The sequence below is a fragment of the Mesoplodon mirus genome, assembly GCF_964341445.2.
Source record: "Mesoplodon mirus genome assembly, chromosome: 13".
Classification (NCBI taxonomy): domain Eukaryota; kingdom Metazoa; phylum Chordata; class Mammalia; order Artiodactyla; family Ziphiidae; genus Mesoplodon; species Mesoplodon mirus.
Genome location: NC_138989.1, coordinates 39,115,480 through 39,138,049, shown reverse-complemented (window position 1 = coordinate 39,138,049; position 22,570 = coordinate 39,115,480). Strand labels below are relative to the sequence as shown.

Below are 22,570 nucleotides of genomic sequence, written 5' to 3'. Positions count from 1 at the left end.
GCTCATCAGTCACCGTGTAGTGACAGCTGCCAGAACGGCAGGTGTTAGGTCTTATAGGGGAGATATCATTGGCCTCTGACATGCCCGCTGGCTGAGCTACCCAAGCCCCAGGGCGACTGTCTTCAGGTTGTGGCCTAGAAAACTGCAGATTAGACACAAGAAAGGGCAACATAGTCACACCAAGCGAAGCACATGCAGGTTGCTGCCTGGACTGCCCCTTACCTGTTTCTCTAACAAACTTCTATTCAACCTCGACGCTCAGCTCCATGGTCAGTGACACCTTCCTGAACTTCCCAGGCAGAACTAGTTTTCTTTCTTTGCTCCCTCCCTCCCACTTGTATCTGTAACTCCTGCCGTTGTTGTAATGTTGGCAGGACTGTGTGGTCCACCCCCAGACTGTGAGCTCCCTGAGGGCAGGGGCTATATGTCTTTTCACCTTCGTGCGCAGGGTTTGGCGTGGCCCAGACTCCACAGCCCAGGCTTCCATCCGACACACAGCACCACAAACAGCCAGGAGCTCCAGCCTCCCATGAGCACTGCTCCAAGGTCTCTCACTTTTCTCGTTCGAGTTCACCTTCATTCCCATGTAAACCACCCAAACAATAGTTCTTCTCAGCCTCCTTACGGTGCAGCCAGCTGTCCTGCATATGCTGATTGGATATCAGTCACAATTTTTAAATTTTTTTATTTTATTATTTTTTTTTGCGGTACGCGGGCCTCTCACTGTTGTGGCCTCTCCCGTTGTGGAGCACAGGCTCCGGACGCGCAGGCTCAGTGGCCATGGCTCACGGGCCCGGCCGCTCCGCGGCATGTGGGATCTTCCTGGACTGGGGCACAAACCCATGTCCCCTGCATCAGCAGGTGGACTCTCAACCACTGCGCCACCAGGGAAGCCCTCAGTCACAGTTTTTAATAGGGCTTTATTTGGAGCTGATAAGGGAGCAAGTGATCTATGGAAATAATCGATGAAGGAAGATAGATTTCCCTTTGATTTGGGAAACTTTTGTTTCATCACACCCTAAATTTAATCTGAGAGAGAGAGATAGAGAGAGAGGGAGAATATGAATGAGATCATGTGTGTGAGCTATAAGCACTTGCTCATCACAGTATGATTCAGACCAGCAGCATCCATGTCACCTGGGAGCTCATTAGACATGCTGAATCTCAGGCGTACCCAGACCTGCTGAGTCAAAATCTGCCTTTTAACCAGATCCCCTGCCTATTGACAAGCACATTCAGAAGGACATCTTGCCATTTTCAACAACATGAACGGACCTTGAGGACATTATGCTAAGTGAGAGGAGTCAGATAGAGAAAGATAAATACTGTATGATCTCACTCATACATGGAATCTAAAAAGCCAAACTTGTAAAAACCAGAGTAAATGGTGGTACCAGGGGATGGAGGTGGGAGGATAGGACAGATGTTGTTTAAGGGAACAAACTTGCAACCTATAGTAAATAAGCCCTAGAGATTTAATCCACAGCATGGTGAGTACAGGCAATATTGTCGTATAATCAGCAAACTTGCTGAGACTAGAACAATTATTCCAACCACTAAAAAGAAATGACAATTATGTAACATGAGACAGGTGCTAATTATCACTACAGTGGCACTCATATTACAATATATAAAAGTATCAAATTAACATGTTGTATACGTTAAATTTACATAATGGTATATGCCAAATGTATTTTAATGAAAAAAAAAAAACTGAGAAGCACCATCAGTGGTGAAGAACTGATATGAGTAACTTACTATTACGGGAGATGCAGCCAGACAATTATTCTGTCTATTCTGTTTCTTTTTTTAAAGTGATGGACACACTAAATTTACTTTGTGTCTCAATAAAGGTCATGAGGAGTAGTTTGAAAAACACTACATTAGGGCTTCCCTGGTGGCGCAGTGGTTGAGAGTCTGCCTGCCGATGTAGGGGACACGGGTTCGCGTCCTGGTCCGGGAAGATCCCACATGCTGTGGAGCAGCTGGGCCCGTGAGCCATGGCCACTGAGCTTGCACGTCCGGAGCCTGTGCTCCACAACGGGAGAGGCCACAACAGTGAGAGGCCCGCATACAGCAAAAAACAAACAAACAAACAAAAAAACACTACGTTGGTTCATCTGCTTTTCAGAGCTTGACCCATAGATTGTAAAGTTCCCATTGATGCTTTTAGGGCTTCTCAGACCTTCCAACCACCCCCAATGGCAGTGGACAACCACCACTGTGAGCCCCCGGTTGTCTGGGGCGTGAGAAGAAACCACTGAAAGCTTGAAACTTTGTTTGAGGTGTTTTGTTTTGTTTTGAAACTTTACAGAAATTTTACATACAGATTTGATTTGTAATATCTGTTTGCTTTGGCATAAAAACATGTTTTTCCTTGTGGAAAATTTCAAACACACAAAATAGAATAATATGGTGAATCCCCTCTTATCATCACCCAGCTCTAAAAATTATCAACATTCTGTCCTTCTCTTTCACCTTTCTGTCTCCTCCAACACACGCAGGTAGAGACAGACAGACAGACACACACACACACACACGCGCACACACACAAAGTTTTTGCTGGAGTTTTTTCAAAACAACTTCCAGACTGCATGTTATTTCACCTCAAAATTCTCTAATGGGTGAGGACTTTTTAAAAATTAAACTTCAATATCATTACCACACCTAACAAAATTACAAATAACTCTTCAATATCATCTTGTTCTCAGTCAGTCTTCAATTTTCCCTAGTTGTCTCAAAAAATGTCTTTTTGTGACTGAATAGTCTGAATCGGATCATAAAAATATCCACATATTGCATATGGTTGATGGCTCCCTTAAGGGAGTTCCCCCACTTTTTGTCTATTTTTAATGCTGTTTATTTGTGGTAGAAACTGAGTAATCTTTCCTAGAGGTCTTCCTTAATTAGGTACTTGGCTAATTGTAACCCCTGGTGTCATTTAACATGTTCCTCTGTTCCCCACATTTTTAAAACCTGGTTGGTAGGGGACTGATTCACATCAGGTTTAAATTTTGGCAGGCAGTGCCAAATGCTAAAGAGTGCTGTTCTGTACTTTCATCCTATCAGGGGTGCTTGCCCCACTCTGGGGGCTACTAAGATTGACCAGTGGGTTGAGGGGGTGTCAGTCTGATCCATCCATTATAAAATTCCCATCAACATTTTACCTAATAGTTTGGTGGCCACTGAGGATTGTTGCCTGGAGCCATAATTTCACCAGGGTAGCAAATGGTGATTTGCTAATTCTGTCATTTCTTCCACCTTTATTAGCTATAATATAAAAAATAACTTTCCGTCATCAGTTGTTTGCCTACCCTGAAATACCCTAAAAGTAAAATAAGATAAATGCTTTATTCTTTCCCTTTATTAACCAATTTTCAAAATGAGTAGTTACCCTCACAAGATTGTTTACAGCCCCATTTCACAGAAAAGGAAGCTGAGCCAGCGAGAGGTTACATGACATTCCCAAGATCACACAGCTAGTAGGGGACAGAGCGGCAATTCAAATTTTAGTCAGACAGACTGCAGAGTCCCTTTAACTCTCTTGACTTTCCACTTCATATTTATAAACATGTTAGAATGTTAGTACAGTAGATTCATAAGTAGGAATTACTTTCTTGCTTAAGAAAACTTATCCTTATTGACTTAGAAATGCCCCTCCACAATGGGATATCACCTTACATTTGTCAGGATGGCTATTATCAAAAACAAAGACAAAAAGCAAAAAACAAAAACAAACAAAAACAAAAGACAACAAGTATTGGCAAAGAGTTGAAGAAACTGAAATCCTTGAACACTGTTGGCAGAAATTTTAAATGGTGTAGCCTGTATGGAAAATAATATGGAGGTTCCTCAAAAAATTAAAAATAAAACTACCATATGATCCGGCAATCCCACTTCTGGGTGTTTATCCAAAGAATTGAAATCAGAATCTCAAAGAGATACTATCCTTCCCATGTTCATTGTAGCACTATTCATGGTAGCTAAGATGTGGAAACAATGTAACTGTCCATTGGTGGATGATAAAGAAAATGTGGTATATATACACAATGGGATTTTACTCAGCTTTAAAAAAGAAGGAACTCCTAGAATATGTGACAACATGGATGAGCTTTGATAACACTATTAAGTGAAATAAGTCAGTCACAGAGGACAAATACTGCATGATTCCACTCAGATGAAGTACTTAAAATAGTCAAACTCATTGAAGCAAAGAATAGAATCATGGTTACCAGGGACTGTGGGGAAGGGGAGATGGGGAGCTGCGAATCAACAGGTATAAAACGTCAGTCATGGAAGAGAAATAATTTCTAGAGATCTGCTGTACAACACTGTGCCTGTAGATAACAATATTGTACACTTCAAAATCTGATAAGAGGGTATATCTGATGTTGAATGTTCTTACTGCAATAACATTTTTAAAAGAAAAGAGAAAAAGAGAAATAAATTTCCCTGTCATTTGGAGAGAAAGAAACCTGAATGGAAGATTAAATATAAAGAACTATTTTCTTCTCCATCAAACTTTGGAAAAGTATCAGGTGCATTGTTACTACTATTAATGAAATATCTGTGCAAATGACCCTGAAGAACGTTTCACTACCATGAACTGTAAGCTCGTGGCTTTTTCAGATGACTTCTAATTAACTTCTAATTAACCAGTATCACTCAGCAAGAGGCTTCCTCCAAACTTCCACATAACAAAGAATTGTCTAGAGAAGTAGCTAGTCAGAAGGATGGGGATGGGGGTTATCACCTGAAATACAGATATTCGATGGTTAATAGACATTAGAAAATGAGATGCTAAAAATGCTCGCGTGGCTGAATATTCACAAAGTAAAGAGGTTGACGAGGAAACAGTTTGGAAAGCTGCAGGTTATAAAACCCAAGGAATGAAAGAAACTATATTCATTTAAAATACAAAAATATTGCTAGATGCAAAAAAACTTCTGCAACTCCATTCCTTTCTGCCTTTCTTGGTTTATTTCTTGGTACTCCCCTGTGGACGCCGCCCCTTGCCTGTGGAAAGACTCTGCTTTCACTACAGCATAAGCTCCATGGGGCAGAGATATGGGTCTATGCTGTTCACCACTGTCGCCCTGGTACTGAAAACAGTGTCTGGCACACAGTAGGCACTCAGGATATTTTTCTTGAACAAATCTATAACCTTTCCTATGAAAGCCCTATAGTTTCAAGGTCAAACTCAACTCAAGCCCATTTCTTTCAAGAAACTGTAATTCCTCCATCTGATAACATTATTAATTGCTCTGTTACATCAATACTTTGTACCTTGTTTTAGTTTTTCTTTAATTCATAGATTTCTTTGCCACTGGATAATTAGTCCCTGCTAGTTTTTCCAAAGATATAATCCAAAGATGTGTTGCATCAATTCTACTCATGGTGCTTAATTTTAAAAGTTGTATGCTAGGCTTTGCCCCAGACCTACAAAATCAGAATTTCTGGAGGTGGAACCCAGGAATCAGCACACCTTACCATTTCCCCAGATGAGTCAGGTGCACAATGAGGTCTGAAAAGCCACCAAGGAGGCCTCTTTCATCTTTTTGCTTCCATTGTGCTGACACAGGGCTTAAGCTTCGCAATCAATGTTTATTCCGTTGAATTGAATTGAACTAAGTGATGGCCATAGTGATGCTGCAACTAATTTTCTTGTTAATTTTGAAATACAGCTGCCTTCCCAGAGGAAGCAATACATGGAGTTAAAATTACCTGTTTCTCTATAGGACAACAGAACACAGATTTAAAAACAAATAAAATTCTGATTTTTGTGTAAATTTCAGGAATGTAAGTACACACAGAGAAAACTAACTACACAATACAAAACGCGTGTGTACATCTTTTTTTTTTTTTTTTTTTTTTTTTTTGGTACACGGGCCTGTCACTGTTGTAGCCTCTCCCGTTGCGGAGCACAGGCTCTGGACGCACAGGCTCAGCGGCCATGGCTCACGGGCCCAGCCGCTCCGCGGCATGTGGGATCTTCCCGGACCAGGGCACGAACCCGTGTCCCCTGCACCGGCAGGCGGACTCTGAACCACTGCGCCACCAGGGAAGTCCCTGTGTACATCTTAATGAACATTTGCAAAAGGAGCACAACCATGCAACTAGTACCCAGATCAGAAATAGAGCAGGACTCGTATCACAGAAGCCCCTTACTTCCTGCCTCTTCCTGTCACTACAGTCCTTTGAGGGCAGCCACCAGCCTGACTGCTAACACCATAGATTTGTTTTAGTGTTTGTTTGCTTACATATTTTAAATCAATCAATCAATCTATCTACCTATCTATCTATCCATCTATCTCCATGTTGTCACATTCATTTGTTCTCACTGCTGTGTAATGTTCCATCACATGAATATAGTACAGTTTGCTTATCCACTCTACATAGATGGATATTTGAGTTGTTTTCAGTTTGAGGCTATTATAAATAGTGCTCCTATGAATATTTTTGTATATGTCTCTTCATGAACACATGTGTCTCTTTCTGTCAGGTGTATACCTAAGAGAGAAATTGCTGGGTCATTGGTTATCTACATGTCTGTCCAGCTTGAATAAATACTGGCCAAATTTTTCATGGCTGTCTGTATTCATGCCATCATATAGCCCCCCACACTGATGCTGGGCTTGGCCACGTGACTTGCTTTGGCCAATGGGACAGCAGAAAACTCAATGTAAATACAACTCACAAAAGTACTTACCTTTTTTGGCTTTCTCTCTTGCTTCTTTGTGGTCACATGTCCAGGCTAGCCTGTTGGAGGATGGGAGAGACATGGGGAGGAGAGCAGAGTCATCCTGGATGAGGCCATCCTACTAGCCAGCCCCCAGCCATCCTGCCAGCTGACCACAGGTGTGTAAACAAGCCCAGGTGAGAGGAACTGAGCTTAACCCACATCAGCAGAGCTGCTCACTTGACCCATAGACTTGTATGAAATAGGAAATAATTGTTTTTCTAAATCACTAAGCTTCAGTGTAGTTTGTTACACAGCAATAGCTAACTGCCACACTGCTAAACAGATGCCTAAAGAGTTGTGCCGCTGACACTTCACCTAATGTCTGAAGATCTGAAGTTCCACATCCTCATCAATATTTGGCATAGATTAAAATATATGAAATTGTTGATATTTGACTATTTCTCACCTGCAAAAATTGCAATTTCATATAGTCCAACCTAATATATTTTTTCATTTCAATTCTTCTTGGGAACGTATAATCATATAAAATTGTGGATTTTATTTCTATTTTCCTAATAACTAATGAGGCTGTGCACCCTTTCATATGTTATTTAGCTAGTGGTATATCCTCTTTTGTGAAGTATGTGTTCAACGTTTTAATCCATTTACCTATTGGATTAGCTGCCTTTTGGCCATTATCTTAGGAATACACATATACACACACAGACCACACACACAGGCAATGAGCCCTTTGTCGGGTATATGTATTGGAGGTATCTTCTCTTACTCTGTGATTTTCCTTTCTTAATGGTACCCCTTGGTGAACAGGATTCCTTAATTTTAATGTAATGCAATTTGCCCATTTAAAAAAAAAATTTATTTATCTTTGTTTATGATTTTCGGCTGTGTTGGGTCTTCGTTTCTGCACGCAAACTTTCTCTAGTTGCGGCAAGCAGGGGCTACTCTTCGTTTGCTGTGCGCAGTCTTCTCATTGCGGTGTCTTCTCTTGCTGTGGAGCATGGGCTCTAGAGCGCACAGGCTTCAGTAGATGCAGTGCATGGGCTCAGTAGTTGTGGCTCACGAACTCTAGAGCGCAGGCTCAGTAGTTATGGTGCACGGGCTTAGTTGCTTCGCGGCATGTGGGATCTTCCCGGACCAGGGCTCAAACCCATGTCCCCTGCATTGGCAGGCAGATCCTTAACCACTGTGCGAACAGGGAAGCCCCAATTTGCCCATTTTTAACCTTCATTCTTGTAAGCCCTTCTTTGCCAACCCCAAGGTTATGAAGATATTCTCCCATGTTTTCTTCTAAAAGCTTTGTTGTTTTGCCTTTCGTATTTAGAATTCTGATCCTCCTGGAATTGATTTTTTTAAGTATGGTATGCGGGGAGGAGTCAAGATTCACCTTTTTCCCAGGTGGGGATCTGTTGACCAATAAGCATCCATGGACATTTATTATAAAGGTGCTGAGTTGTAGAGTTTGCCTTTCACATCTTTCATAGGGAGGCAGCACAGGTCATAGGAAGAGCTCCCACTGGAGCTAGTCCCAACCCTGCCACAAGCTCCCTGGCTCTGTGACCTTGTGCAGGTCACAAGAGCTGTGTCTGTTGGCTCGTATGTAAAATAAGGGGTTAGATTAGATAATCTCCGTCATTCCTTTCAGAAGGCAGAGGTGACATAATACTCCAACTATGTCTGGCATTGTTAGTTCTGGAAACTCAGGGAACATATTTAACATGTCTGAGTCCCAATTTCCTTACCTATAAGATGGGAACAATCATACCTCATGCAGGGTTGTTGTGAGACTAAGGAAAAACATACATGAAGTTCTGTACTTGGCATGTTATATTATTCAACAAAAGGTACCACCCACTGCTGTTAATAGCCATGCTGGTCACAGCAAACACAATTGCCTTTATTTAAATTCAGTAAAAATAGAGTTGGTACCTTTACACTAGCAATAGAAGTTTGCATACAAGTTTGCTTGGTAGTAAAGTTAACTTGCCCTGTGATGCGAATCTTAATTTTGCCTCCTTCTCTTCATTCCTAAGAGACGTTATTTAGTAAAGAAAGCTAGGGGGAAGAAAAGTCACACAGATATAAAAATCAGCTTTCTTAAAATTGCTTCCCATTATCCTTGAACTCAAAAAAGTTTATCTTAAACATTTGTAGAGTCCAGGACAGGACAGAATGCCACAGCGATACTTGTCCACCATGAATTATGAAGTCTTTAGTCATTAAATTTCTGCAAAGGGACTGATTCCGACTTTCCGCCCACCCCATCGCTCCCTCACTCTTAGCTCACTCTGTTTTGCTTCATAGTAATTACCACTACCTGATATGTTGCCCTGCCTTTTTGTTAGTCATCTGTCTCCCTCAACTCCATGGGAGCAAGAGCGTTGCTTAATTTATCGTGTATTTTCAGCACCTAGCAGAATGCCTGGCACATAGCAGACATTCGGTAAATATTGTTGAATAAATGAATGAAGGCAAAATAAGAATCACATAAAACATGGATCAAAAGTAGTAACAATTTTCAATTAGGTTCATGCTGTATTTAATCTCATATAGAAATCAATAATGTATTCTGACTGCAATTCCTCTATCAACCCCAAACTCTAACTAATTATTGTAGATGTTCAGTAATAACATTACCACAAAAATATTAGCCCTGTTAATAATCAACACATTTTTCTCAAGTGCACCTTCACCTTTGGGGTCTATGAGGAGGAAATTGATATTTCATACACACATATGCTGTAATTGGTTTGGTTTATTTTTTTTAAGAGGAACGATTTAATAAATATGGTTACTGAAAATTATTCAAAAATTTATTTTTCTTTTCTCTAAATAAAAGCAGACGTGGGAATCATGTTTTTACTATAAACAGATATTAATTTTTACATGTTGAGTGGTAGAAAGTTGGTCAGTTTTTCCTTTACCAAAATAAATTGTTAATTAAGATAGACAAAAACCAGGAAACATCGAAGTTAGTCATTTAATTTCCTTACTTATTCAGAACTGCCTAGAGTCATTTCCTGCAGGAATTTCACGTCTTCGCATGGAAGTGTTTCAGCAGCTGGTAACGAAGTCATCAACTCAGGCAGTGGGTGATACTCCAGGGTCCGGTTACAAATCAGATGTTTGGGCTTTTTGTTGTTATTTTTGATTTGTGAAGGAGCCAGATCACCTTTAGAAAGAAATCTAAATACCTTCTAGAATGCTGTTTCTGCATTGGTCTGAAGAAGCAATTGGGTCTAGTGGGAGAAACTGCAAACAAGGAAATCTGACTTCTAGATTTGTCTCAGCCACTAATTAGTTTTATGACCTTAGCTTTCACCTCCTGTACCCTAATAGCCATATCTACGTGAGGGTTGTAACACTCGAATTCACCCTACCAAGTTGTTTTTAAGATGGAAGGCATACTAGCCAAACTCTGAATGTAGCTATTTTTGTTGATGTGTGTGACTCCAGTATATGCCATAAAGCTTGTAATATTCTTAAGGATAAAGACCTTGTCTTATCCAGCCATGGCCAGTGCAATGTGCTGGGAGGATAGCAGACGACTTATAAATCAGAGAAATCAATGTCTTTTTCAGTATTATAAGGAAATGATCACTATTCCTTACAGGTCTGAAATGTACAAGCTTTTTTCTCATTCCTAAGTTGGCTATTTGGGAAACAGAAACCAGTCAGCTACCCATGCTATTATATATATATTTTTTAAGCATAACAAGAGATTTGACCACATCTACAGTACTATGTCACTGTAGTTGGGATGAGTGGGGGGCTGGGGGATGGGACTAAAGGTATACAGTACTCTTTTCGTGTCCAAATGTTTTCCCAACAGAACCAGTCAATTGAACAAGGAAGGATACCAGTAATAAGTCATATTTTAAGAGATTCTTTTGTTTAGTTTGGCAAATCAGAAGAAATAAAGCAGTCTGCATATTTCCCAAATTGAGTGAGAACATATTGAATTTTGGCAAACTTGAATCAATAAGCTGAAAGAAAAGTTCAAACTCTAATTTCAGGAGAACTTGGCTTCTGCAGGTTAAACCATGCAGTCGTGGGTGTTCTCTGACTCGTGGGAGAGCTCGGTGCTCTGCCGTCCTCAACGGCTTGCACTGAAGCTGAGTGTTGGGAGAGTGAATTAACTTCTGAATGAAGACATTGTTTGGACAGTATAGTAGAAGAGAATATGAAACACGTATTATCCAACTCTTTTGAATATATTACGTTTATTGAGAATAAGTTACACATTTCTATCAGTAAAGCACCTCATTCATTGTGGATACGAAGCTGAATTCTTTCATATTTTACCTAGCTATCACTGCTCCTATCCTTAGTGGTTCAAAAAAATCTACAGGCATGATTTCTGAGCATATGATGAATTGTGGGCATATGGGAATATCAAACATTGGAGTGTGTTGATTCTGCACAACACTTATTTTAAGTTTGTGTTCATTTTAATGATACACTAAACAAATTATTATGAGTATTGTGTTCAGGTTCTGCTGTCAGACTTTATAGGTTTTAATTCTTTATGAGTAGCATGGATTTGAGAATGCTATTGGATTTCTTTGAGCCTCTGTTTCCCCATCAATAAGATAGTGATAATAATTGCTTCTTTCTCAGGGGGTTAATGTAAGAAATAAATGAGTTAATCTAGATATACTTTATCACAAAGAAGATAGCCTGTAAATATTAGCTAGTAATGTTACAATCATCATCATCATCTGGACGGTCACCTTATAACAAATACTGCCACAAGATTTCACAGTATCTGTGTTTAAGCCCATGTTGATGCCAAGAAGTACATTCATTGTCATAGGTAAATGAGAAAAGAAGAGAGGTTAGAAGTAACACCTAAATGATATATCTGTGCCAAAGGAAATTCAAATGACATGGTGGTTCAAATAGAGAAAATGGATGGGGAAATGGCATGGCCATGCAGCAAACCTCCATACATGCGCCCCGAATCAGACAGAGCCTGCACGAGGGCAGCCAGTACCGTATTCACGCTATGAACAGTGATTCAATGTCACCAAAACAGTATCATCTGTCACATTAAACTAATATTAATTTGACTATATTGGGTTTGTTTTCCTTTCATTGTAAACTTTCAGTTTCATGGTTGTATTAGAGATGTAAACATAAGGAGTTTATGCTTTGTTTTATACTTAAACATATTTAATACTTTAAAATTTTAAGCCAACGCTAGAGGTGCACAAATTTCTTTTCCTTTAAGGGATCTCTACATTATTCAATTTTGAGAAACACTGCTGTTTGGTAGAGTGAGGCTGTAAATAATGTTGGGGGCAATGCCCAGTTACATGATTCACATATATTTGCAAAAGCTCACTGTGTACAGGGCATTTGCTGGCCACAAACAGTGATAAAATGCAAACTGTGTTTGTTTCGTTTGGAAAGATAGGAAGGGTATGTACATGTGCATGAAAGAGAGAGAGAGAGAGAGAGAGAAGGAAGCCACAAACAATGCAGGGTGACACTAAGTATCACGTGAGCAGCATAGAAAATATCATAAGAATTCAAGAGAGGCCCCGGTTACAGACAGCTGAGATGACCGGGTATGGTTCTGTGAGGACATGAGATTTGAGCAACTCCTTAAGTAAAGATGGTAGAAGGCATTCCAGTTTTAGGAAATGGATATCTGGAAGTAAGGAACAGTGTAGGCAAAAGAGGCAGTGGTGTTAGTTATATTCAGTTGCTTACTGCCCGATTTAGAGCAAAATATTAAAATAAAACTTTCCCAGTGAAAGCAACATATTATATATAGACAGTTTCAAGCGACCCAAGAGAAGAGTAGGTGTCTGCGCACTAGTCTGGTCAGAAGTTCACATGTTGCTCTCATGGCTGCTGTGAAGTAGAATTTCTGTGACCTGCCACTCTTGGAAACTTCCGAGTGGCTAAGAATCATGGGATTTTCTCACTTTGATTTGTGAACTTTGCCCCGAACTGGCAACGCAGTGATTTAACTGACCTTTTAAATGAGTTCTCAAATGCCAGTATTTTATAAATTAAGCAGAGGGCTTCTGTCCCTGAAAAGGAATTAGGGATTCTTTGTCTCAGATAAATGCAAAAATGGGTAAATTTTTATCTGTGTTTAATATTTCTCTCCACATATTTTTCTTATACCTGTGGTGCCTACCATTGCTTATCTGCTGGCAAATTCCAGCAGATAACAAGTTAATGATCAATTAGCAAACAAATACTAGTGGAAACCCATGAAATGCCAATTACATTGAACTGATATGTGTGTTTACATGTTCGTGCTAATAATTTCATAATATGGTCATATTTCTTGCAATTGTTTTTGATTTATGTTTGGAATTAAATAGATCCAAATTATGTGATGCTCTGCAGTGAGTGTGGTGTTCTCTGCAAAGAGTACCATGATTTCCAGAAGCTCCTTCACTTATATTTTAAGAACTGGAGCCTAAGAGAGAAGCTACCTCAACTTTAAATAGAGAGGTAAACTTAGTGTCATGGGTGACTTTACCATGCTGGAACATAAGCCATGCCCTCTATCAGGTCATGGAGAAGGCACTGGTGAAGCAGATTGCCAGGCTGGTGTCCAGTTGCCCACAGAGGTACACTGACTGTCTTTCTTCTCTTCCTGGACTCCCTCACCACACTTCCTGGGATCACCTGAATAGACACCCTGCACACAAATCCTTATCCAAGGCTCTGCTTTTGAGGAATTCAAGATACCAGTTTACCTAACAAATATTTCATTCATCCCTAGAGTCATGTAAGGGAAAATAATAATTTTAAATATGCCTGTTAAGGGCTTCCCTGGTGGTGTAGTGGTTGAGAGTCCGCCTGCCGATGCAGGGGACACGGGTTCATGGCCCGGTCCAGGAAGATCCCACATGCCGCGGAGCGGCTGGGCCTGTGAGCCATGGCCGCTGAGCCTGCGCGTCCGGAGCCTGTGCTCTGCAACGGGAAAGGCCACAACAGTGAGAGGGCTGCGTACCGCAAACAAAAAAGAAAAAAACAAAAAAAAAATGCCTGTTAAAATACTAATGGACGTCATTATTCCGTGTTTACTATGTGCCAAGCATTGTATTGAAAGCTCTCCTTACGGTAGCCTACTGAATCCACACAGCAATCATGTGAACTACATATTATTCATATTTTTTAATAATAAAACTAAAGCTTCAGAGGGTTAGATCACTTGCTCAAGGTTAGTAGTAAATGACAGATTTGGGATTCAAACCCAAATCCTTTGTGTTTTTTTCTATAAGCTCATACAGAAGTATGATTTACTCATTTATATCTTTATTTCACTCATAATTTTAACAAAACTACCAACCCGCGAGAAACATCTCTGTAACAAATGTAAATGTAATAAGAGGAAGGAAGGACCCTATATGACGCCTTGCATCCTCCAGATAAGCTACTGTCAAGGTGGATCCTTTCAATTTCAGAGGAGACAAAAGTAGAGCCGTTATGCAATTTTTAAAAATCAAAATTAAGCTGATACAGGTTTTATTTTTATCCTGGGCATCTCAATTCTTTACTTCAGTTCATAAAGATTCGTCATTAAAGGATTTGTTTTCTTAAATAGGCAAGTTTCCAGACGGCTATTGGTCTGGAATCCAAGACCCTTCTCCTGTGGTTCAGCCACTTTGGACCCAAATGGAGGAGTCCAGAGGCCCAGTAACCGCCCCACGCCACCCACACTTCAGAGCAGGCTCACGTGACCTCGGTGTCCCAGCTGCCTTAGTTTCCTCATCTGTAAAAAGCAGAGTTTCTTTCACCTCTAATCTTGCTAAAATTCTCTAGAGATTGCCTGAAGGGTTTTTTCCCCACCATTTCCTTATTTCACAAGTAAGACAGGAACACATTTTTGTTTGAAACGATACACAAGAGTACAGAATAAAGTGTGATAAGGTCCCACGCCACCCACCCCGGCACATTTTCCTCTCCCTTCCATGGAGGTTTCCACTGTTACCAGTTTAATGTATATCATTCCAGCCTTATTCTCATGCAAGAAACCTTTGTGTCTTGGTGGCGTGCCATCATGGAGCCCTTAGGATTTACCAGGTTCCAGAGTGTGGAATTATCTTCTGTGTGTTTGGGGGAAATGGAGCTTGTGGCAAAAGAGAAAGTGAGTTACTAATTGGATTTATGGCCATTACTCCCAGGGCAGCCCTCTGCCCTTGGTAATCTCAAGAGCGGTTCAGATAGAAATCTCTCTCTGCAAAAGATGCAGAAGACTCTGTAAGGAGAAAGCTGGCACATCTCCTGCTCACCCAATAAAAAGTCAGATAGTTATTAAACTGTCCCTGAAGCTACTGTGATTTACATTCATTTTAATGGTTCTCTTTGTAGAGCAGTCCCTTTAATGGGGGTACCCACCGGTTCCTATTGGTTGCATTTAAAATAAATATTACACCATCTCCAGCTGTCCAGCTCTCCTTTCATGCTTTGACCTGCCACATAAAGTACAGTGACTTGATATTTCCCCCTGAGAAACTCCCACATGTTCAAGGATGCCCCCCTCAGCACATTATTTGTGTAGCAGAGAGGTAGAAGCAGTCCAGGTCTACCCATCATTAGGGAAATGTAGACGTGTACTGTGAAATACAATGTCACGCTCAGAAATGAGGAGCCGGATGGATAGAAAGCATCTATGGAGAACTTATAATCATTGAGAACAAAGAAAGAAATAGTGAAATGCTATGTATACAATTTAACATGCACCCCTATGTAAGACAATGCTATATGTATGTTCAAGAATATATGTACATATACACACACATTCAAGAACATGTACCAAACAGAGTAGGGTGGTGCCTCCAGGGGAGAAAGAAGTGGGGATGGGAGATGAAAGAGAAAAATTAAAAACTACAACAGACACAGCTCTTAAAAGGAATGATGAATTAGGATGATGCTAAAACTTAATGCTCTGCCCCCAATAGGTAGTAAACAAATAAATGACAAATGAATAAAAGCACAAAATCACCTGTCTTTTACTTTCCTTTAAATTAAATTTTATTCCCAGCAAGCATTCATAGACCTCCTTCTAGGTATGTGACATGATCTGAGTTCTGCTCTGTGACCATGGACAAGTTGCTACAGCTCTCTGAACCTCAGTTTCTCTAATGGTAAAAATAACAAAAAGGAAAGGAAAGGGAAAATGAGCAATACTACGTAAGTTACAAACATTGTAAGTTTTGTTGAGAAGGTATGGTTTATAAGATTGACACAAGGTAACATCTGAACATGGTGGGCCCTGGTGAGTTCCAAGCACCATGATTTCATCCATGGAGAAAGGGACCATAGTGAAGTCGTGAAAAGCTCTTGGACATCTGTTCCTAACTTACCTCCAGGGCTACAAGAGGCAAACGCCTATGTCTGCCGTATGATGTCCAACTGTTAATCTGTTCCTGAGTGAGGGGGCAGTCTGGCCACAGCGTGTCACCCCACTGTTACCAGAGTTAATTTGGCATAACTGGCCTTAGTGCCCTCTCCTCCTCCACTGCAAAGGTACGGGCCTGGTCAAAAATGAACCCGGCCAATCCAAGGCGGTGCCGTTCTTCAGACTGTCAGGTGCACCCTCCTAAGCTCTGAGGTCCGAGGTCAATACCCAAATAGAAGGCCACACTGCACCCCCAAGGCTGCCAACCCCAGGCCTGCACTCTCTGTACCTGCCCCAATCCAAAAGAAGCCCTTAAAGTCCCACTCCATGTGCTAGAGAGGAGAGCAATGTGCCTCCACCTCTCCTTCTCAAACAGAATACACAGGCCATGAGGGCCTGAGAGAATATACCCTCCCATGTGCTGAGCTGTCAAGGTTTCCGCTGCAAACAAACACCAACAACCAGGAAAACTAGCAAAGCAGAAACCGGACCGAACAGGAAGGTGGCTTAGTCTCCTGGTCACTCTGTGCAGACGATGATCCAGCTGAGTCTGGGCCTGGGCTCGTCGTCTAAGGGGCAGCAGGGGATGCTTGGAAGCACCTCGGAGAAGGAGTACCTCCGGGCAGGATGGGAATCAGCACACCCTGGAGCTGTGTCAGGGAGTCTCCAGAAAGCTGTTGGCTGCGTCCAGACAAAGATGTCATCAGAGTAAGAACAGGAAGCACTGAAATTATCTCCAGTCTCAAGGTTAACTTGTGCTGGTGGCTTTTAGGAATTCTCTTAAGTTCCGCTTTAAGTCAAATAAAATTGCAATGGAAAAACAGAGAAGACAGGAGAGAGAGAACTCAATCTTCTTTCTTCTTTCCTCCTTTAAAAATATGGCAATCCCAGAGTTTCAGCTGACCACAGAGAAGTAGCCTCTACTGACGAGTGGGCTAAGTTAGACTCTGCAGCCGCCCCTGATCAGAGTATATTCAGAGGCAGCAAAATAGGGGAATCTTTCAAGCTGAGATAGAATCTTCTGGAGATTTTCTAAATCCAGCTCCAATTTCCTTAGGATTTGGACATCTTACATCCTGCCTCTGGCATTATACTGTCACCTTAAATTTTTATGTTGTGAATTTGGGGATTTTTTTGCATTTTCATGGATGTCTGGAATATGAAAATAAAAGGATTCTACAAGATCTTCAGAAAGCAGCATACTAGAAAGCCAATTGATGTTGGAAAAGAAAGGTTGAAGACCTCACATAAAGACATTAAGACCTTCTATAAAGTTTATTAAAATATGTGGTACTGATTGAGCAAAGGACAGTCAATTCAGTGGCATAGATAGCTCATCCGGAAACATTCCCAAAGATATTTAGTAGCTTAGTGTATGGAAAAATTTGCAACTCAAATCAGTGGTGAAAGGCTGGGTCATTCCAAAAACGGTGTTGAGTGTCATTTGCAAAGATATCAATTTTTCAAATGGATTACCATTTGCAAAAATATGATACATCTCTTCCACCCTATATCGAATTAATTCCAGGTGGACTAATAATTTAAATGTTTGCAAAAGAAATCCTCAGATTTCTGGAATAATATACGGGTGACTATTTACACAACCTGAGTGGAGAAGGATCTCCTAAGAGGAATCACAAGGAAAGAAAGTTAAAGGATAATGCTGAGAGATTTTACTCCATATAAAGACAAGATGCACATGTCACTGCCTTCCATTGACCAGCAGTCAAGGGCAGGATGGTGTCAGTGAGACACCGGGGAGATACTTTGGGTGTGAGTGTGTGTGTGTGTGTGCATGCATACACATTTATGCGAGTGCGTGTTTTCTTTTTTCAACAATGATTATATATTATTGTGTAATAAAAAATAGAAACGTTATTTTTTATAACAAATGTCTAGGGACTCAACTTTCAAAGTATTTTCCCCTTAACTAACCTCAAAAGCAAGCAAAAGCTAAGGTTAATATGTCTCCCAGTCAATAATGCCCTTTCACATACATTATGATGCCATTTTTCAAAATAACTCAAAAATTAAATGACTTCACTTTTTTTTTTTTTTTTTTTTTTTTTTGCGGTATGTGGGCCTCTCACTGTTGTGGCCTCTCCCGTCGCGGAGCACAGGCTCCAGACGCGCAGGCTCAACGGCCATGGCTCACGGACCCAGCCGCTCCGCGGCATGCGGGATCCTCCCGGACCGGGGCACAAACCCGCGTCCCCTACATCGGCAGGCGGACTCTCAACCACTGCGCCACCAGGGAAGCCCCAATGACTTCACTTTTATCTCAACACTTGGTTAATGAGTTTATTGGAGCTATGAGTGGTGTGGTGACTTGTCCAACATCACACAGCAAATGAGAAGCAGAACTGTGAACCATCCCCAGATATCTAGGTTCTACACGCTATGTATGTGCTACATCATATTTTCTTTAACCCTTCATCTTTTGATAAACATTTAGGTGGTTTTCATATCTTAGCTATTGTGAATAATGTTGCAGTGGACATGGGCATGCAGATATCTCTTCAAGATCCAGATTTCAGTTCCTTTGGAAATATACCCAGAAGTGGGTTTGCTGGATCAAATGGTAATTCTATTATTAATTTTTTGAGAAATCCCCATACTGGTTTCCGTAGTGGCTGCACCATTTTACCTCCCCACCAAGAGTGTAAAAGTGTTCCCTTTACTCTGCTTCCTTGCCAACACTTGTCCTTTTTTTTTTTTTAACATCTTTATTCGAGTATAATTGCTTTACAATGGTGTGTTAGTTTCTGCGTTATAACAAAGTGAATCAGTTATACATATACACATGTTCCCCTATCTCTTCCCTCCTGCGTCTCCCTCCCTCCCACCCTCCCTATCCCACCCCTCTAGGTGGTCATAAACTACCTAGCTGACCTCCCTGTGCTACGCGGATGCTTCCCACTAGCTATCCACTTTACGCTTGGCAGTGTATATATGTCCATGCCACTCTCTCACCTCGTCACAGCCTATCCCTCCCCCTCCCCATATCCTCAAGTCCATGCTCTAGTAGGTCTGTGTCTTTATTCCCATCTTACCCAGTCCTTTTTTTAATAATAACCATTTGAACAGGTGTGAAGTGATATCTCATTATGGTTTTGACTGTGGAGCAAAGGGAACTTTCGGAGGTGATGAATAAGTGTATGGCATTGATTGTGAAAATGGTTTCATGGGTGTATACTTATCTCCATACACACCAAGTTGTATGTATTAAATATCTACAGCTTTTTGTACGTCACACCTCAATAAAGTAGTTTTAAGACAAATAAATAATTTAAAGGAATAGGTAATTTAAATTCATGCATGGGAATGTGTGGATTTCCCTAAGAAGTTATAAAGTCTGAAGCCATAACTCTTTATGCTAAAATACATGTTTACCTTGTATTACTAATCAAAACACTTAAAATCGCTCAGCCTACGACATCTGCTGTCATATTTTCTCCAAGAACAAATAGGTGGGAATTAGTTTCACATCTATTGCTTGGTTTTTCCAAATGAAAGAAACACAAGGTTTCACGAGCTACACGAGGACCAAGATCTTGTCAGTTTTAAATTACGGTTCTATCCTGAGTCTGCAGCATGGTAGGCAGTCACAAAATAAAAATGAATGGATGAATGAAGGAAGATTTGATTCCAAAGGAAGCAGGCCTCCTGTTCTTAGGAAACAGAAAAATGCTTGCAATTTTATTTGGCACAATTTGCAGAAAGGGACCCTCTTTATATTATAGTGACTGAAAGTGGAAAATTGCCTAACTGTTAAGTCGCAGTAGATTATTAAATACATTATAGTCTAGACATGCTCTAGAGACAATTAGAATAACATTACAGAAGTCAACCTAACAATATATCACTTGGATGTTTTCAGTTTCAAGTAACATAAAACGCTGACTGAAACTGACTTTAAAATGAGGGCTTTTATTTTCACGCACATCAGGAAGTCCAGAGGTAGGGAGTGTTTCAGGTCAGTTGATTCCTCGCCTTGATAATGTCATCAAGGACCAGGTTCTTTCCATCACTCTGCTCTGCCATCTTCAGTGGCTCAGTGAAAACCTTCACTTTTTCAGAATGGCTGCAAAGCTCCGGGCATCACATCCAATTACATCAATGCCCAGAGGCCCAAAGGACTGTCTCTTCAGGTCTCTTTTCTAGGATCAGGGAAACTTTTCTCTGGAGTCCCCAGCAGATCTCCCACTATATCGCAGAAGAGAGTCACATACTTACCCCTGAATTAATCACTGGGAAGAAGAATAGGGTGGCTATTATTGGTGTAGAGCGACGAAGATAAACCCCCATCATCTTGAATATAGTCACCCTCACCTGATGATGCGGAGTAAGCCTCTGAGCAGAATTGATGACTGGGTATCAGATGTATCAATCAGGATAGGCTGGGTTACACTGCAGTAACAAACAACCGCAAAACCCAATGGTTTAAAATAACAAGAGTCTATTTCTTTCTCATGCCACATGTAGATCACACCAACAAGGTCCTCTTTTCATCACGGTCTCTTGGATATCCAGGCTGATGCGGGAGTGCCATCTCAAACACTGCTGGTCCCTCTACCATAAGGAAATAAAGGGCTCTGGAAGATGTCAAGCAATGAAACACTCTGATCTGGAAACTGTGAGTCACTTCCACTCTCAACTCATTGACCAAAACTAGGCATATGGCCCCACCCATCACAAGGGGGTCAGGAGGTAGGATCCTACTTTGTACTTAGAAGGAAGGAGGAGGACCAGAAATATTTGGCAAACAGCATCATACTAGGTAAGCAATTGGAAAATATTCATGATACTCTATAAAGTGAACAAAGCATGCAGCAAGAGAATATCCACTGTGTTATCCCAAGTATAACCCCATAGGTGTGTAATAAGCTGAAAATGGTTATTATCTTAACAAATGGCAAATAAATTCCTCTTAGACAGTGTACTGTATTTGCAGAGGAATATACTTTATTAAAACTTTTGGGATGGAAGTATGAGCCTAAAATCTATCAGGGGATAAAAAAAAAGGAAATATCTAAAGTGTTCTATATTAGAAATAAGTAGGAATCTGGGAGGAGGGAGAGCAATGAAGAGGGAACTGTAGAAAGGAACCAGCAGGAAGAGTCAAGCACCATTAAATATGGCCCACGGACTCTTAGCTATCTTCAAGCAGGCTTTCTCAACAAAGGCGCTATTGACATTTTAGACTGGATGATTCATTGTCAAGGGGGAGGGCTATCCTGAACATTGTAGGATGTTTAGCAGCATCATTGCTCTCGACACTAGTAGCACTTGTGACAACCAAAAACATCTCCAGTCATTGCCACATGTTCCCTGAGAGGGGGGAGGGCAAAATCACCCCCATACAATGGTTGAGAACCACAGTAGTAGAGAGCTATCTAATACTGTTTTAAATGATTTGTTCTGCTACAGCATAAACGCTTCCTCACTCCCCGTATGCCCCAAGCCTTCAGTGGAGTCTATCAGACACAAAAAGGTTTTACATGAGTTGTTTCTTTTGGGACATTCAAGGAGTGGGTATGTTTACCCTGAACGTGAATGGGGGCTCTGAACAAAATTTCAAAGACTTAAAGGGAAGGAGACTATCGACTGATTGGATTGATAGATACATACATACATGCACAGTGAAAGTAGAAAGACATAGAATAAGGCACATGGAGGCTGCCCCTCCAACATCCATTCCTCCCCTCAATGCCTCCCCCACTGCATATCTGACACGTTGTTTGTCTCCCTCCAGCTCTAGCTCTGAAGGATGCTGGTTGTTCAGGCAGGGTAATACCAGGTCTCCCGTTTTAGTGATTATCTCAGGAGTGGGCCAATCAGAGCACAGCTCAGAACTCTTGTTCAAAAGCTAAGAGAAGTGATGCTCTTTTTCCCTATGAAGATGGTTGTGAGAGCCTGTAGCCCTGATCTTGCAGGCGTAGGGAAGCCAGCCTGAGAAAGGAGCCCATCAATATACAAGAGATGACCAAGAATAATAGAGATACTGAGCGGAGAGCTGATCAAACCAGGCACAACACCTCCCCTGCCTGCCCCTGAACTTCTCACTCATAAAAGCCCCAAAGTCCCCTTTATTGTTTAAGCAAGTTTGAACTGGGTTTTCTGTTACTTGCTACAGAAGGCCATCTAACTGATTAACATGTGGTAAAATAGATACGATACGTTCGATGCCTCTGAATATATGCATAGGCACATGCATATGCATAATTGGATAGCAAACATGCACTCATGCTCAGACACATGCATAATTTAAAAGTCTAGACAGAAAAACATGAAACATTAACAGTGACTTAGATTGTAGGGGTGCAGGCAACTTTAATTTCCCCTTTATGCTTTTCCAAATTCTCTTTAATAAACATGCATTAGTTTTGCTAGCAGAAAGAAATCATTAAGTATAATGTAGTATTTATGGATGAAGTGACATGACTGTGGGATTTATGTTAAACTATTTCAGCAAATATAAAAGGTTGGAGGGAGAT

General features: G+C 40.9%; 1 long non-coding RNA gene across 3 annotated transcripts in view; it reads left to right on the top strand.

The window, feature by feature from the left end:
* Positions 1-20,772, top strand: part of LOC309814499 — a 338,026-nt gene extending 317,254 nt beyond the window's left edge. For 2 of the 3 annotated variants that reach the window (XR_014295698.1, XR_014295699.1), the window contains one exon: positions 6,754-6,830. This is a non-coding gene — a long non-coding RNA (uncharacterized lncRNA). Of the gene's footprint in view, positions 1-6,753; positions 6,831-20,558 lie in introns of those variants that run through there. The other variant, XR_014295697.1, reaches the window with a different exon arrangement.
* Positions 20,773-22,570: the final 1,798 nt, after the last annotated feature.